This window comes from Stenella coeruleoalba (assembly GCF_951394435.1).
Source record: "Stenella coeruleoalba genome assembly, chromosome: 8".
NCBI classification, from domain to species: domain Eukaryota; kingdom Metazoa; phylum Chordata; class Mammalia; order Artiodactyla; family Delphinidae; genus Stenella; species Stenella coeruleoalba.
Window position 1 is genome coordinate 70610579 of NC_137154.1, and position 16759 is coordinate 70627337.

The window sequence follows — 16759 nt, forward strand, 5'->3', positions numbered from 1 at the left end:
CAGTGTGGTTCGTGTGTCTTTCTTATTAGACTCTAAGCACCTTGAGGGCAGGAAAGTGTAAATCATTTTTGCACTCCTAGTGCCTAACACAACTATCTGGCCCATTATAAGTGTTCAATAAATATTTCTTAAAACTATTGTCATAGTGGAGAATCAGAAACTAGCATGTGGATTCATACTACAAACAGGCCTTCAGGTAATTTTGAATGAAACACTCTAAACAGAACCAGAGTCTGAATGTATCTTATTAGTTAACTTCCCTAGATTTACTGTATAATTGTTAGAGTTTTTAATTGCTTTGTGCTGTGTAGACCTGGAGATAGATGCAAAGAGGAATTTTGATATCAAAAACTAGGACTCAATTAGCTGTTAACTAAAACTAATGACTTAGGGAATAGACATTACACGTCTTATCTAAGTTATTGGCTATCCCAAAGGGAAAAAAGTCAAGATGTGGTTGAATTTGTTCAGAATCTAATTAGAGAAACTCTTTAAAATTGTACCTACCCATGATTGGATTTAATCACATTTCTAAATTATTGTCAAGACTAGTTTGCTTTATTTTTCATGGCAGCACCGTAATAGAGATACAGGGTGTCTTCAAACCTTATGACCAAATTGCTATTGTTATGTGCATGCATTAAACTTAATGGTCACTCAAAGATTCTTTTTGGTGGGCTCCCTTTCTTTTATCAATACCTTGTATCTCTGGTGTTCAGCTGTCATGCTTTAATTCCATTGTTAAAATCTAGGGAATTGAGAAATTGGTGTTGGAGTGATTTGGGAGCTAGGTTCGGATATGTTCCTTCTATCAGCCTCTTAGAAGTAGGGTTTGTTGGGGGTGGGGAGAATGAAGCTAAGATTAGTCTATGTGATTATTACCAGAAACTGCTTAACAGGGCTTCCCTGGTGGCACAGTGGTTAAGAATCCGACTGCTAATGCAGGGGAGACAGGTTCGAGCCCTGGACCAGGAAGACCCCACATGCCGCGGAGCCGCTAAGCTTGTGCGCCACAACTACTGAAGCCCACGAGCCTAGAGCCCATGCTCTGCAACAAGAGAAGCCACCACAATGAGAAGCCCGTGCACCACAATGAAGAGTAGCCCCCGCTCACGGCAACTAGAGAAAGCCTGTGCATAGCAACAAAAACCCAACGTAGCCAAATAAACAAATAAATTTTAAAAAAAAAGAAAGAAGCTGCTTAACAAATGCTTGAATTAGTGAGAGCATGCTCTACTGATTTCATTAGTTCTAATAACTAACAGTGAATAGTGATTTAATTTCTCCCTCATGAGTTGATATGCAGGGTCAGAGGGCAGTGATACATTGAAAATGCCACAGTGCCATGATTCGAATTTATAGTGATTTAAACTTCTCATGTCTCCTTCGTAGCTTCATCAGGTTTTACGTGGGCTCAAAAATAAGGGAAAGAGAACCCCTGTAGTTCAGTCTTTAAAAATAATAATAATTCCACCTATTAGACTACTACTGTGTAGTTGACAATGAGTTTTATACACATTACTTAATTTAATTCTCAAAACAACCTTCGTGACTACTCCTGATTTATAAATGACTAAGTTAAACCTCAGAGAGGTTAGAGTGACTTGTCCAGAGTCACATAATCAGTGTCAGAGCCACAGTCCTGTATGAAGGCAAGGTTTTTCAACAAAGGACTTTTGAAATTCCCTTTTATTTTTTAGTTTTAATTTTAAAATTTTATACAACTTGACAAGGTTACTTTCCACTTACAGTTATTACAAAAAATTAGCTATATTCCTCACATTGTACAATACATCCTTGAACCTATCTTACACCCAATAGTTTGTACCTCCCACTCCCTCAACCCTATATTGCCTCTCCCCCGCACTGGTAACCACTAGTTTGTTTTCTATATCTGTGAGTCTGCTTCTTTTATGTTATATTCACCAGTTTGTTGTGTCAATTCCCTTTTAAATCTAGTTCAATCAAATATAGCTTTAGGGTGAAGTATTTTAGGGTAAGTTTTTTGAACACCTAAATCTACCAATTGTTGTTACTCAAGAAGTCAGTTCTTCTTTTCTGATTTTTGGTTTTCATAAAATATTTATTGAGGCAGATGTTTTTTTTTGTTTTGTTTTGTTTTTTTGTGGTACACGGGCCTCTCACTGTTGTGGCCTCTCCTGTTGTGGAGCACAGGCTCCGGACGCGCAGGCTCAGCGGACATGGCTCACGGGCGCAGCCGCTCCGCGGCATGTGGGATCTTCCCGGACCGGGTCACAAACCCGTGTCTCCTGCATCGGCAGGCGGACTCTCAACCACTGCGCCACCAGGGAAGCCCGTGAGGTAGATGTCTTTTAATGCTTCAGTTATTTCCTGACTTTCTCTGAAGTTAGTAATGGTATAGAAATGTCCTCAGTTTTATTGTTGGGGGAGGTTGAAATGAATTTGGTTGTGTTCACTTCATCCCAACCCAATGATAAAAAATTCTAACCAACTGACTCTAAGCCCCTAATAGAGTCAAAGACTATAAGAATTAGAAGATGCAAGAGACCATACTCTCCCAGGTAAGGCCAGTCATATCATTCATCTCTCCTTCTTACTCTAGTACATTTCTAGAGCTTGTGTTAATAAGGCTTGTGAAACGGAATTGAGCTCGGTATGAACAAGAGCTATAACTGATTAGCAACGCCAGCTATGGGCTTATTGTATTGGCGTGGTCATCCTTGGTTTGTCTTCGTTTTGCCATTTATCTCTCATCTGTCAGAAAGTCCTGTCAATCAAACCTCTGAACTGCATCCCAAATCTACTTAACTTTCACCATTTCTACCGTTAGTATCAATATCGTTTAGGATACGCTAAGTTATGCTGTGGTAGCAAATAATCCCCGAATCTCTGTGGTTTAAACAACAAATATCTACTTCTCACTCAGTTACATGTCCACTGCACATCAGCGGGGAGCTCTGCTCCACTTCCTCCACACTCCAGGCCCCTCACTGAAGTGTCTGCACAATCTGGAAATTTACTAGCCACAGTTTGAGGGGATAAAAGAACACAAGAAGGTCTCATCCAGAAATCAAATGCTCCAGTCTGGAAGCAATACATACCATTTCTACACCAATCCATTGGCCAGAACTAGTCATGGAGCACCACCCAACTGCAAGGGGGAAAGGAAGTATAATTCTTCCACGTGCATGGAAGGTGAGGAAAATGGATACAGGTGAATGCTGGAATTCTAAGTCACTATCATCTCTCACTTGGATTCCTAAAAAGCCTCCTAACTGGTTTTTCTGCTTCCATTCTTACGGCCCTGAAAGTATACTCTCCATAGAGCTGCTAGAAGATTTATTGAAAATATAAATCAGAATATCCCTCTCCAACTAGTCAGTTGGTACAGAAGAAGATTTCTCTCTTGGGAAAGGAACTTTTATTGTGTCTACAGAACCTTCTATGTTGCCATGTATTTCTATAACAACTGCTCTCTTAAATTTTTCTATTTGAATGAAGAATGAGTCAGAGCATTTTCACACACAGCCAGATAGAGATGGATAAGAGAGTCCTTATACAGAGTGGCCTTCTACATTTTTCTCTTGTGTATAACCCAAGGGGTTGCTCTGAAAGAGGTGAAGGTTATGCCGGTTATTGTGAGGAGTCCTCTGTGAGGGTGGGGATTACGGCCCTACCTTCATTACCCAGATCATGTTCCCTGGTGCTAGCTCTACTGGTTCATCTTGGTATGAGAGCAAAAGGGAAGTAGGGAGTAGCTTGTTTTCCTTCCATACAGAGCCAGGACAAAACAAGTGTCTAAGAGAGACATATTGCTTTCTCCTTCCTTATCTCATCTCCTCTCTAGTATCCTTAGATCATCTGAATCTTCTGATGCTTTCTGATGGAAAGCAATCTTCCCAAATCTTTGTCAATCTCCTACTTGAACCAGTATCTTACTCTATCAGTACAACTTCTCACATTATCCTGACTACAGTGAGCACCGATAGACACAGCTACTTATAGATATAAATAGCATAGAGGGAAATAAGCTATGCCTTAAAGTCTGATCTCTCCTTGATGTCTTCTGTTCTTCAATGCTATTACTATCCACTCTTTGATCCCAGACTCTGAACATTGTCTGCTCTGACCTACCATATTTGCTCCACTCTTGTTGCATTGGCTGAGCTGTTTGGACTTGACTTCTGACTTATCTAGGTTTACGTTGTCTGTCTAGACTTTTTAGTCTGGAGTCACTACCCAGATCTTTGCTCTTGTATAATTTCCTTTCACCTATGTCCATCACATTTTCCTTGTTCGCGTATCTGACCTCAACATGATTTCAATAATACCAATATATTTCAGAGGAGCTGGTCTCAACATGACATATGTTTCTGGGGAGAGAGCTATGTTTCATCATTTTACTGTAACCTAGAAAGAAATGCTCTGAGAAATATAATTCACTTAATTTGGGAAAATGGTTATAGAGGTTTTGAGATCTTTCTCCAAAGGACTTAAACTAATTTCATAAATGCGAATTCACATAAAGATAGAGCTGGAAGAAACCCTAGGGATTGTCTAGTTCAATCTTCTCAATATGCAACTGAGGAAAATGAAACCAAGAAAGAATGAGTAAATGCCCAGTATCACAAAGTTAGTTTGTATAGGGCTGGAATCCAGGTTCCCAGGCCCAGTGCACTGGTCTCTCCACTTGATGACACTATTTTTGTGTTTCACGCTATAATCATTACTTGAGATGTTGATAGCCAAGTGTTCATTATTACAATGAAAATGGATGTTTGCCAATCTTTGTTTGGGGAGATTCAGCTGTAGAGAAAGGAGATGTTCAAAAACATGTAAAAATGCATACTCATTAGTAGAATGAAGTTACAAATTTTGTGTTTTTTTTATACTGGGGATTACATTGCAATTCTCCTTTTTTTATACTAGAAGACCTATATGAAATCTCTTTTTTGGATTTTCTTCTTTGATACAAAGTCTTTTGTTGCCAAGTGCAAATCAAATCTAGATAGGGTCTGAAGATCTAGAGCACTGCTTTCATAGAAACAAAAAATACCCATGATAGAAGAATACAGAACTCCATAATCTAACTTATATTCCTTTTTAATAGTTCCACTGAAAGCATCAGAAACATCCATGAGCCACAGTGTCAATATAATTTCCCATTCTATGAGTATTATATTTGTGTTTTATCATTCTAGCCCACATTTGGCTTGTAATACTTCTACCTATTATTTATCCCTCCTTTTTCAAACCAGCAAAAAAAATTTTTTAAGTGTTTAGAAGTTCAAAATCTCCTTTATAAAAATATAATACGTCTTTGAAAGAGATGGGCTCTGGAAGCAAAGCAGTCCAAGTATCTCCAGTAGAAAAGAAATGTTTGAATTATTTATTTCTCTTAATTTTAAATACTTTGAAGAATTTAATTCTACATATTATCTTTCCCCAATTCCATTTAATCTGGTCTATGAGGCTGTAAACTCTGCCCTGGAAAGATGATTATTCTTCACATATACATATTTTTCCCCCCATTCTTGACCAGTAGAATCAGACTAGAGTCAAAACAGGTTTTTATCAGGGACTCTTCTCTCTCAGGAATGGTGAAAGCTGTGGATTTTTGCAAGATAACAATCTGAAAATCTGAGGCATGGGTAAGGAATTTGAAATGCTTGGTTCTTATGAAGATGTGTTATGAGGACTTGGTGGACATCACTCAATGTCTGAAAGTCTCCATCAATCAACAGAATAGGTCAACAGATATCTACTTTCCCATGGGGCCAAGAATTTACTTAAAGATCTGATGCAGTGAAAAGTACTGAAAGACTCCTTAACATATCAACTCCTAAGTCAGACTCTCATCAGAATGTGAAGGGATAGCCAGTCTGGGAAAGGAGAGACTATTTGATTACTTTGAATTTTAAGGATCAGGAAGTTGTGATTAATTGCATATTCTGGTTAACTGGGGATCGGCCACAAAAATCTCATGTAGTTCTCTTTTTGTCATTAAAAATGTTCCCAAAACATATGAATAACTTCCTGCACTTATGTTGTATAGTATGAGGCACAGAGATTCTGGAGTTAGGTAGATCAGGGTTCAAATTCCACTTGGACCACATAGAATATATTAAGCAAATGTTTAGCTTATATCAGTAATTTAGGGATGATAACTGTCTTGAAAATTGGTTGTGAAGGTAAGATTAAGTTAAATTAGATTTCCAAATAGATATATTAAGGGGCTTCCCTGGTGGCACAGTGGTTGAGAGTCCACCTGTCAATGCAGGGGACACGGGTTCGTGCCCCGGTCCGGGAAGATCCCACATGCCGCGGAGCGGCTGGGCCCATGAGCCATGGCCGCTGAGCCTGTAAGTCCGGAGCCTGTGCTCCGCAGCAGGAGAGGCCACAGCAGTGAGAGGCCTGCGTATTGAAAAAAAAAAAAAAAAGATATATTATTTTAAAAATAGTGCCTGGCACATAATAGATAATAAATAATCCCCAAGAATTTACACAGAGCCTGAGACAAGGATTTTTATGGCGATGATTTATTGAGGGAGTGCTCTCCAGTGAGCCTGTAAGGGAAGAAGTGAGAAAAGCAGGACGAGGAAGAGCCAGATAAAGATGTATATTTAGCTGAAGGCTAGCGTTAGCTTGATCTCATGGGGAACTCTAGATGGTGAAAACACCACAGAACTTTCCCACACCAAAGCAAGGGAGGATAATTTTTAGATCCCTTTATCAGTCAGCCATTGGCTACAGGCTACCTCTGGAGTTAGTGTGCAACCTCCCAGGTCTTTCTGGAAGAGATGTTCCTGTATACTAAGTGCAGTTCTCAGGGGAAGGGGGCAGCTGCCAGCTGTTTGCAGGCACATCTGGGGAATGGGGGCACTGGTTGGTAAGGGGGATATGGGCAGGGTACTCAAAATGTCTTCTACACTAAAGGTAACTGGATGCTGATTGAGGGCAGAGGCTACATCTTACCTGCTTTTATATGTCCTATTCATTCATCATTCAATCATCCATTAAGCAATTTTTTTTAGATTGTTTGAGATTATTATTATTATGGGCCGCACTGCGCTGCATGCAGGACCTTAGTTCCCTGACCAGGGATCGAATCCGTGCCCCCTGCAGTGGAAGCACAGTGTCTTAACCACTGGACTGCCAGGGAAGTCTCCATTCAACAATTATTAATTGTGTGCCACATCTTTGCCAAGCACTCTTATAGGCATATGGGATACATTGATGAGTGAAATAAAAATCATTCCCTCATGCAGTTCATATTCCAGTGGAAGTGAGATAATAAGCAAATAGTTATAAGAAATAATTACATACAGTGTTATATAGTGAATGCATAACAGGATTGTCCTTTTTTTTTCTTTTTTTTAGTCAAGTAAAATTTAACTCTTTGTTTAGTTCCAATGTTTTTTTACCAGGATTGTCTTTTAGTCACCAAAAATATACAGCATCTCAAGGCTCAGATATTAACCTCAGGTCTCCCTGTGGAGTATTGTAGATGGATGAAGTACGGAATCACATAGGCATGGCTATTTTTTGGTAGTGGAAAAAACCTTAGAGATTAAGTTCAAGACCTGATTGAATTTGTACTAATCTCTGAAGTATTGTAATTTATACTTCAACTATATAGTTGATATGATCTAAGTTCTCTGCTTGGCTTTTTTTTCCCTCTAAAATTTGAGTATTGACATTTTTCAGTTAATTATGCTTTCTGGTAATTTGAAATCATTCATTTATTCTCTAATTCTATAAATAACATTTGAATGTCTACTGTGTGCTAAATAAACACTGATGATGTTTGAAAAGAACAAGACAAAATCTCTGCCCCCAGGAGCTTACACTCTACTAGGAAAAATAGCTGGGTGTACTGACAGCTCTATTGTTAAGTAAGAAAGCCTCAGAGCCAGGAAACCTACATAAAAGGCTCCACGGAGGAGTGAGAAATTACTTGTAACCAGAAAGGTTCCAAGAAGCCATATGGAGGAAGTTTCCAGCTGGGGTTCAAAGGCTGGCTGGGATATGGACACTTAAACTTGTAGGTGATGGGCATTCCAAGCAGAGAGAACCTATCAAGCAACATACGGAGGCAGCAAAAGGCTAAATGCGTTTGACGGATAATAAGTAGCTCTGGCTGCGTCTGATTGCTGAGGCGAAATGGTGGATTAAAATGATAAGTTTATGACTCAGAGAAGGATTTGAAGGTATTCTTGTCATGGATCTTTTGGTAGGAAGAAACAGAAACTCACTCCAGCTAAAACACATAAAAGGATTTATTAAAATAAAACAGAGGCATTGCCAGCATTCAAGGGAAGTACCAGTGAGCCCCACTGAAACTTGTAGGAAATTAGGAAGTTTCAACAGCTCTCTTTCCGTCTCCCAGGGGCTGTGAAGTCTCGTCTCTACTTCTCATCATTTGTCTGCTTCGCTCTTCTCTTTCCCTTACTGATTTTCTCTATTTTACTTGTTTTTCTCATGGCCCAGGCGAATATAGCCACTCATCTTTCAAATTTGGAGATGAGCAAAGACAATCATTTCCAGGTCTTGTGGTACAAGGTTTTTTTTTTTTTTTTGGTCAAGAAAATTTGTTTTTTTTTTTAATACAAACCTAGAGGTACTATGACTTTATATTATTAGCAGTCATTTCAAAAAGAAAAATTAAGGTTTTTTTGAGAGCAGGGCACAGAGAATAAGGAACGATCTAAAGAGCAGAGAGCAGAAAATATATTAAGAAATGAACTACTAGTGGTGCATTTGATTGTGGTACAAGGTTTTGAGGGAGAGACTCTTACTGGCCATCTTTAGTCAGGCTGTCCACCTAGTCAAGTCACCTAAGGCTAGAAGGGAGGTGTCACAGGGTTGCTGGCTACTCAGCATCCTTGGAAGAGAGTCCTGATGGGGTGGGTGGGCAGGGCTGGGGGCCCGGGCGGAGGTTGGAGCGGGGGGGGACGCTGTGAGATGGTCTGGCTGAGTCGTTCCATTTTTTAGCAGGCGATGGCGAACCTTTTACTTTGTTTATCAGTTTCATGAACTGCTAAGAACACGGTTACCCTCTAAACTTGTGTTAGCCTTGCAGACTTGGGCATCTGCAAACAATGAGTGTGTGGCACCAGAGTCTCCCAGAGCCTGCACTGCATTAAATGCCCCTCATCTGGGCATGCACTCTATAGCCCCTCACCGTTCTCACTACATTTTATTGAGAGTGTTTGTCTAAGAGCCTCCTTATCTGTGTACTGAGGGTTCCTTTGAATGTTAGTATTCCTAGAGCCCAGCATTGTGCCTGACATATAGTAGAAGTTCAATAAATGCTTGTTTCTCATTTTATGAAGCACTTATCTCTCCAAATTTACTTATACGGTACGTTCAATGCATGAATCTCTATATGCATTAGAAATGAGATTGCTGGCACTCACGGATAAACTAGAAAATCGTTAAACAACTGTGCTCTTCTGGGGCTCTTTTCCTAAGAAAACAGCAAGAAAAAAATGGAACAGACTCTGAGAAGTTTTAGGACTTCGGAATCAGATGATTTAGGTTGGAATTCCCGTTTGCCATTTGCTTGTTGTGTGACCTGAGACAAGATGCTTACTTAAAAAGTCTTACCTTTCCTTCTCTCATTGGTCAAGTGGGAATAATATATATTATTATTTACATACATGTAAGTTTGTGTGAGCATTAAGTGAGATACTCTATGTAAGTTTCAATGGTTGGGTCTGAAACCTAAAAGTACCAACAATTATAGTTATTATCATTATCATTGTAACCCTCAGGACTTGTTACCATGAAAAAGCAATGATACAATTATCTTCTTTAAAACAGAATTCTGAGAAAATGGGGCAGTCGTGTGCTATTGATAGGCATTATGACATCATGATTAGGAATAGCTTTTTGGTCAGAAAAATCTGGCTTGGATCTGTGATCATGTCTTGAGTAATCTAGGCCTCAATGTTCTCATCTGTAAAATGGGGATAGTAATAACCCCTGTGTCTGAAAGGTTTGGAGACAATTCAATGAACGAATGCATGTAAAATACTTAGTGTGCCCAGTGCATAGAAGGTTCCCGATAAATGGCAGCTATTATTATTAATAGTTTCTCTTTTTCCTTCCTTCCCTCCATCCCTTTCTCCCTCCCTCTTCCTTCCCCCCACCTCCAAATCTGTCAAATATTTTGTCTTTGTTCCAGCTGATCCTTAGTCCATATGGACCAATATAGTTTCACAATCATTAATAAACATTATATGGAAGGGTGTGACTGTGTGTGTGTGTGTGTGTGTGTATGTGTGTGTGTGTGTGTATGTGTGGTGTTTGCGTACACCTGTAGGATAGAAACACTTAAGACTATCTCAAGATTTGAAATAACTGTTCCAGCGACTCGAGTATAAGCAGCAAAAAAAAAAAAATCAAAGCAGCTAAATCCCCCTCAATCCCAAGCCAAGTGTTTACCTCCCAGCAAAACAAAGCCGCTGAAAGAGAATCAGCAGGACAAAAGCAGAGACTTGGAAAGTAACAGAGAAATTGGAGGGAATTGTAAAGAACCTGTCCCTTCTAATCCCAGAGTTGCTGAAACTACAGAAAAGCTGTGGAAATTAACCGTTTGTGTCACGCACAGAACACCATATGCTGCTCTCCTTCCCTGGAGAAAAAGCAGCTAGCAATTGCTTCTCACTCCCCAGCGGGCCGCTGAGCTCAGCCTGCACTCACTTGGAGTCTCAAATGAAAGGCAATTCACCCAGCCAGGCCCCAGCATACTTAACCTTTGGACCATAGATGCCAACGTCTCTCTGGAGAAAGAGTCAGTTGTGCTTGTCTTGGTGACTGTGATGCAACCACTGAAGGGAAAAAAAAAAAAAAAAAAAGGCTTATTGCCACTATGATTTTGCAATGACTCCAACAAAAGGCTTAAAGGATTTCAGATGCATTTGGAAATTAAACTCTGCTGGCCCTCCTGAGCCAGCATCTCTTCTGAATACCACAGGGACTGACAATGACAAAACCCAGACCCAACTGCTGATACAGGCTTGATGGTATTTGGGTTGTCCAGTCATGACAAGGCATAAACAAATCTCTTTGTCACTGTTTGCATGTGAAAAAAATGGCATCTCATCTGGTTGCTTTTGACCCAGGTTCTTTGGCAAGTTGTCCCAACACCTCCACCCCAACTCCTCAAGTGAATCTTTGGGAAACTGACCTTAAACACAGAACATGGAATTTTTTTAAAGAGATAAATGCTCTCATTCTCTCTCTGCTTATATAGATATTTCTGGTCAAAGGCGAACTGACGGTAGGGATCCAGGACAGCTTGACAAGAGGTCAGTTCCTGCTGACATCAATGAAAAGAGGCAAATCTCAGAGGTGGTGTCTGACTTAGAAGGAAATGAAAAATGATAGCTTGCTACAAAGACAGGAAAAAATTTTTTCCAGTCTGGGTCTTAACATAGCAACCTCTTTTGCTATGCATTCTGTAGATTATAAGAAAGGAACTGGATTTCTGTAACCTGGATCAGAGGGAGTAAGGGGTGGGTGTATGGCTGCAGGGCTGGGGTGGCGTGGTGGTGACGTTTTATTGTCGCTTGTAAGCGTCTGGAGACTTATACGTAGAGGACAGGGCTTCACTTTCATTTGTCTTACTCCAGGTTCTGGGGTATGGGTTGTAAAAAAAAAAAACAGGTTCTCTGCATCACGAAAAATGTTTGGGATTTTATTCCAATGAGTCTAATTAGGTAGAGTAAGGAAGTATTGCTCAGTAAAGATTTGTTGAATGGTCATGTTTCCATACTCACATTTTTGTCACTGTGACTTTATAATGTGAAAGAGAGTCTCATTGCAACCTGGCTCGGTAACAGACAAACTCAACCACTGAGGCAGCCCTGCCCCCAACCCTGGTACAACCCTGCACTGGGCCTCTGACGGAAGAGGCTGCCTCCTTGCCCCACCTGTACAGAGAGGCATCCTCCACACCCAGTGGGTGGAGGAACAAACCCGGTCATGGTTGCCTTTCACGAGAACCCAGGTAGGGTACCCAGGAGACCCCAAATCACCAGACCACCCGGCTAGCAAATCACCCTGTGAAGTGATGGGTTAACTTTATTCTTGCCTTCCTATCTTGAATACAAATTTACTTATTGGTTCTCTATGTAAATTTAGCTCAGTTAGTTCAGGATTAAAATATATACACTCCTACTACATAAAACAGATAATCAATAAGGACCTACTGTATGGCACAGGGAGCTATACTCAATATCCTGTAATAACCTATAATGGAAGAGAATTATAAAAAAATTATTTAAAAAAGAATGTATATATTTATATATATGTATAACTGAATCACTTTGCTGTACATCTGAAACTATCACAACATTGTGAATCGACTATCTTTCAATAAAAACTTTTAGAAAAGAATTTTACCTCAGGATATGAAAAGGGACTGTGTGATGTGAGTGAAAAAGAAAGACATGAGGGGAAAAAGGGAACAAAGGGAGGAGGGAGAGGAGGAGAGAAGACAACATAGAAATGAAACAACATATACATGAAAGAAGAAAGCGAACAGTCCTAAGGTAGTCAGAGCTACAGGGAGCCAGCTACTCACAAACCAGGAGCCGGATTCTAGCCACATAAAGTGCAAAGGGAATTGTCTGTGTGAGTGTGTGTGTGTCAGGGATGGACACAGTCACATCAAGTAGCCCCAACACATGCCAGTTCCTTCATCCACAGTGGAAACCTCAGCCATTGTAAAATCTTTTCCTTTTCTGGAACCCACCATGGTGCGAGTTATCAGGTTCTGTGACTACCTGCTGTAGCCTGGGTTCCCCCAAGAACAAAACTAAATGTAAGACCTGTTTATGGCGGTGTGTTTGACGGTGGACCCAGCGAGCCACGAAAGGAAGAGGGGAGAGCATCTGGAAGGAACAGGAGGACAGTCAAGGTTGTGGTCCTGAGCTGGTCACTACCATGGGGTCTTGGTCCTGCAAGATGTCTTGTGGAGCCTTATGACATGCATCTCAGAACAGTCCACACGGGAGACGCCCACGCAGCATCATTTAAGCAGGCCCCCCTGAGCGTTAATACCTTCATATTTCTGGATTGTTTGTGAAAGGCTGAAGAGTGGGTTCTTGGGGCACTCCATGCAGCAACATCAGAGGAGATTCTGGTTGAGAAGCATGGCAGACATAGCCTGTGGCTGGGGGGATGCACCCTCCGTTTGCACCTGCCCAGAGCTAGCTGAAGTTTGTGCAGAAATGTGACCACAGAGGTGGTCAAAGTAAAGGGTAGGATAGGGGAAATAAAAGTAATGCATAAGATTTAACTTTTTCCCACTGTCACCGTGTTAGTTTAGGGCATCTCTTGCCTGAATAATGACTGTAGCCTCCTAACTCGGCTCCCTGTCTGCGAATCTCTTTCTCTTTAAATTCACTGTTCAGATACTGCCAGCATCATCTTTCCAAAACCCAGATCTGATTCTATCACTCCCTTGCTTAAAAACCTTCTCTTCCTTCACTCCTTTCTCCTTTGGACATTTTATACCTTTGTACATTTCTTGGCTCTCCTCTGAATTTTTGGTATGGCACAAGGGTAGTTTTCAAAATCTGCCTCCTTGGCTTCATTTCTCACTTCCTCCCAATAAACACCCTTCATGCTAGCCCTGATGTTTCCAACTTGTGCTCTCCGGGGTCTTATGAAATTATTTCAAAAGATCAGAAGAACCATATGTACATCAAGAAATCTGTAGCCTGAATAAGTAATGTGACTGAAACATATGCTGTAGGTTCACAAAACTTAACTCACGCTTCTCCCTGGATTTGCAGAGAAAATGGAATTTCTTACTTTGTCTAGATCTAATCTAGTTTCTTTCATAATCACTCCCTCTACTCCCTTCGCCCTCGCTGGTAGCAGGCATAAATATTAGCTCATGTAGGAGGTACCCTTCTTTTGTGGTCATGTTTGAGGGGGTCGGGTTCGGGGGTTGTTCCTAGGAGACCCGCTGAGGGAAAGAGCAGAGAATTTCATGCCACTGCTATGTTCTCAAGTTTGGGGTCTTGGTCTTTATTTCTGTGAACCTACAAAGTGCCCTCTTGTCAGGGAGCATGACTGCTCTTGAGTACCCCAGGTCAATCCTCCCCAGAACCAAGCCTCAGCAAACTCCGAGGGAGGGGCAAGCATTTCTTTCACTCAAGGATTCAACGAAGCATCCCCAAATAGCACAGAGCCTGATTGCTGGGAGTTGGGGCTTTTCTGGCTAACTTGTTCCCAGGCACCATACGAAGGGGCCTCACCTTCTCGTCCCTCATGGTAGCTGCCTCATTCCCTGACTTGATCTGCTTATCTTTCCTTTTTCCAGAAGCTTCCCTCTTCAAATTCTTCACATCTGATGGTCCACCCCACCCATCCTTGGGAAGATCTCTTCTTAGGGTGGAGTTGGGGGCACAGAAGGTTCTACCTGAATTTATGTAAGAGTAAACGTACCTCATCATTGTGAAATATTTAATTTTTTTCTTCTTCTGAAGATAATGTGATCTATTTTCACCTAAGAAACATTCCTCTGTTAAAGTAACATTGAGCCTATTTTATTTTTAGTTCAAATTTTTTTATCTTTGATTAAATTCACATAAGGTGAAATGCACAAACCTGAAATGTACAATACATGAGTTTTGGAAAATGCATACATCTGTGTAGCCTGCAATCCTATCAATATATACAGCATTACCATCATACCAGGAAGTTCCCTTATGCCCTAGTTTCCAGATAATTCCCCACAAGAGGCAACCGTTTTTCTGATGTTTTTCTGATGTTTTTCATCATAAATGAGTTTAAGCTACTTTAAAACTTTATATAAATGGAATTGACCAGTTAACATTGAGCCTATTAATTGCAAAGTAATAACCTGGGCATTATTGTGCTAAGGGAAGAACTCAAGCTCTGTGAGGGCAAGAATATTTGCTGTTTATTAACTGCTTTATCTGAACTGCTTTATTTTTACTGGGACAGCCCCCGACATACAGCAGACATTCAATTCAAGTTTGTTGCATGATTGAAGGAATAAATAAATAGAATATGCTCTTCCTTCTGGGTTTCTTTTTGTTACATAACAAAGGGCCCCCAATAGGTTATAATTTTTTAATTATGTGGTGCCAATAGGTTATAATTTTTCAGTATAAGTTTATAAAAAATATTAGAATAACTGCGTATCTATGTACTAATTTTTTTTTCGAAGAAAACAGGAGTCCACAAAAGAAACTCTTTTATCCCAGAAGCAGCTTCCTCAGCTCAGTTTCATGTCCTAGAGGCAATCACTGCTAATAGGCTGTGCTTTTAGTTCTACTAACCATATGACCTTAGATAATATACTCAAGCTTCTATTTCTTGTTAATATCAGCTGAAGAGAATTATTGACTCTTTGGTAGGAAAGGTCAAGAACACTGCATCACTGCCTACTCATACTCTCTCTTCCCCTTGTCTCCTATCTCTTCTCTCATAGTATGCATATTTTCTTATGTTACTGATATAAATCGTGGGAACTTTCCTTATTTATTTTCCAAGTAGCCAATTTGATTATCTGCTGTATTTAGTGTATGACTAGGCCCACTTACTGAATTTCTTGTCATTTTTAATTTCTAAGAACTATTTTGTTTTTGGCTGATCGTTCCCTTTTATATAACACCCTGTTCTTGTTTAACTATTGCAAAGTCTTGACTCTAAGGATTCTAATGAATTTTTTTTTGTTGTTAAAAATCTCTTTTCTGTTCCCTGGATTTTCTGTTTCCTCTGGGGTCAGTGGATTTTCTTCCTATGTCTGTTGATAATTCCCAGGTTATCTCTGAGTGAGAGTTAGGCTGTTGGATATGTGTTTCCTGTAGCTGTAGAGATGACTGGATTAAAGGGCTGCCTGAGGCTCTTTTTTTTTTTTTTTTTTTTTTTTTGCGGTACGCAGGCCTCTCACCGCTGTGGCCTCTCCCTTTGCGGAGCACAGGCTCCGAACGCGCAGGCTGAGGCCCTGGCTCAGCGGCCCAGCCACTCCACGGCATGTGGGATCCTCCCGGACCGGGGCACGAACCCGTGTCCCCTGCATCGGCAGGCGGACTCTCAACCACTGCGCTACCAGGGAAGCCCTGTGGCTCTTTGTAAATAGGATTTCCTCCAGAAGGCAGCTGGGAGACCCTTACCTTTGCAAAGGAGGATGGCCTCACTTTGGTGATGGGGAACTTGGGAAGACAGTATGTCCCTCCGGGGCAGAGTTGCCTTTCATTCTCTGCTTGCCCCACTCCTCCTCCCACTCATCCTCCTCTGTGCGGGGAGAGGGAACTATCTAAAGCCCTAGTCTTCTTCTCTCTCAAGTTCTGATACCATCACCAGGAAGATTTTGTAGGAAGATCACATATTTTTCTTAGATAACAATCCTCCATGTTAGTTTCTTTCTTTTTTAAAAAATTAACTAATTAATTTATTATTTATTTTTGGCTGCATTGGGTCTTTGTTGCTGTGCGTGGGCTTTCTCTAGTTGCAGCGAGGGGGGGGGCTACTCTTTGTTGCAGTGCGCGGGCTTCTCATTCTGGTGGCTTCTTTTGTGGAGCATGGGCTCTAGGTGCACGGGCTTCAGTAGTTGTGGCATGCGGGCTCAGTAGTTGTGGCTCGCGGACTCTAGAGCTCAGGCTCAGTAGTTGTGGTGCACGGGCTTAGTTGCTCCGTGGCATGTGGGATCTTCCTGGTCCAGGACTCGAACCTGTGTCCCTTGCATTGGCAGGTGGGTTCTTAACCACTGTGCCACCAGGGAAGCCCT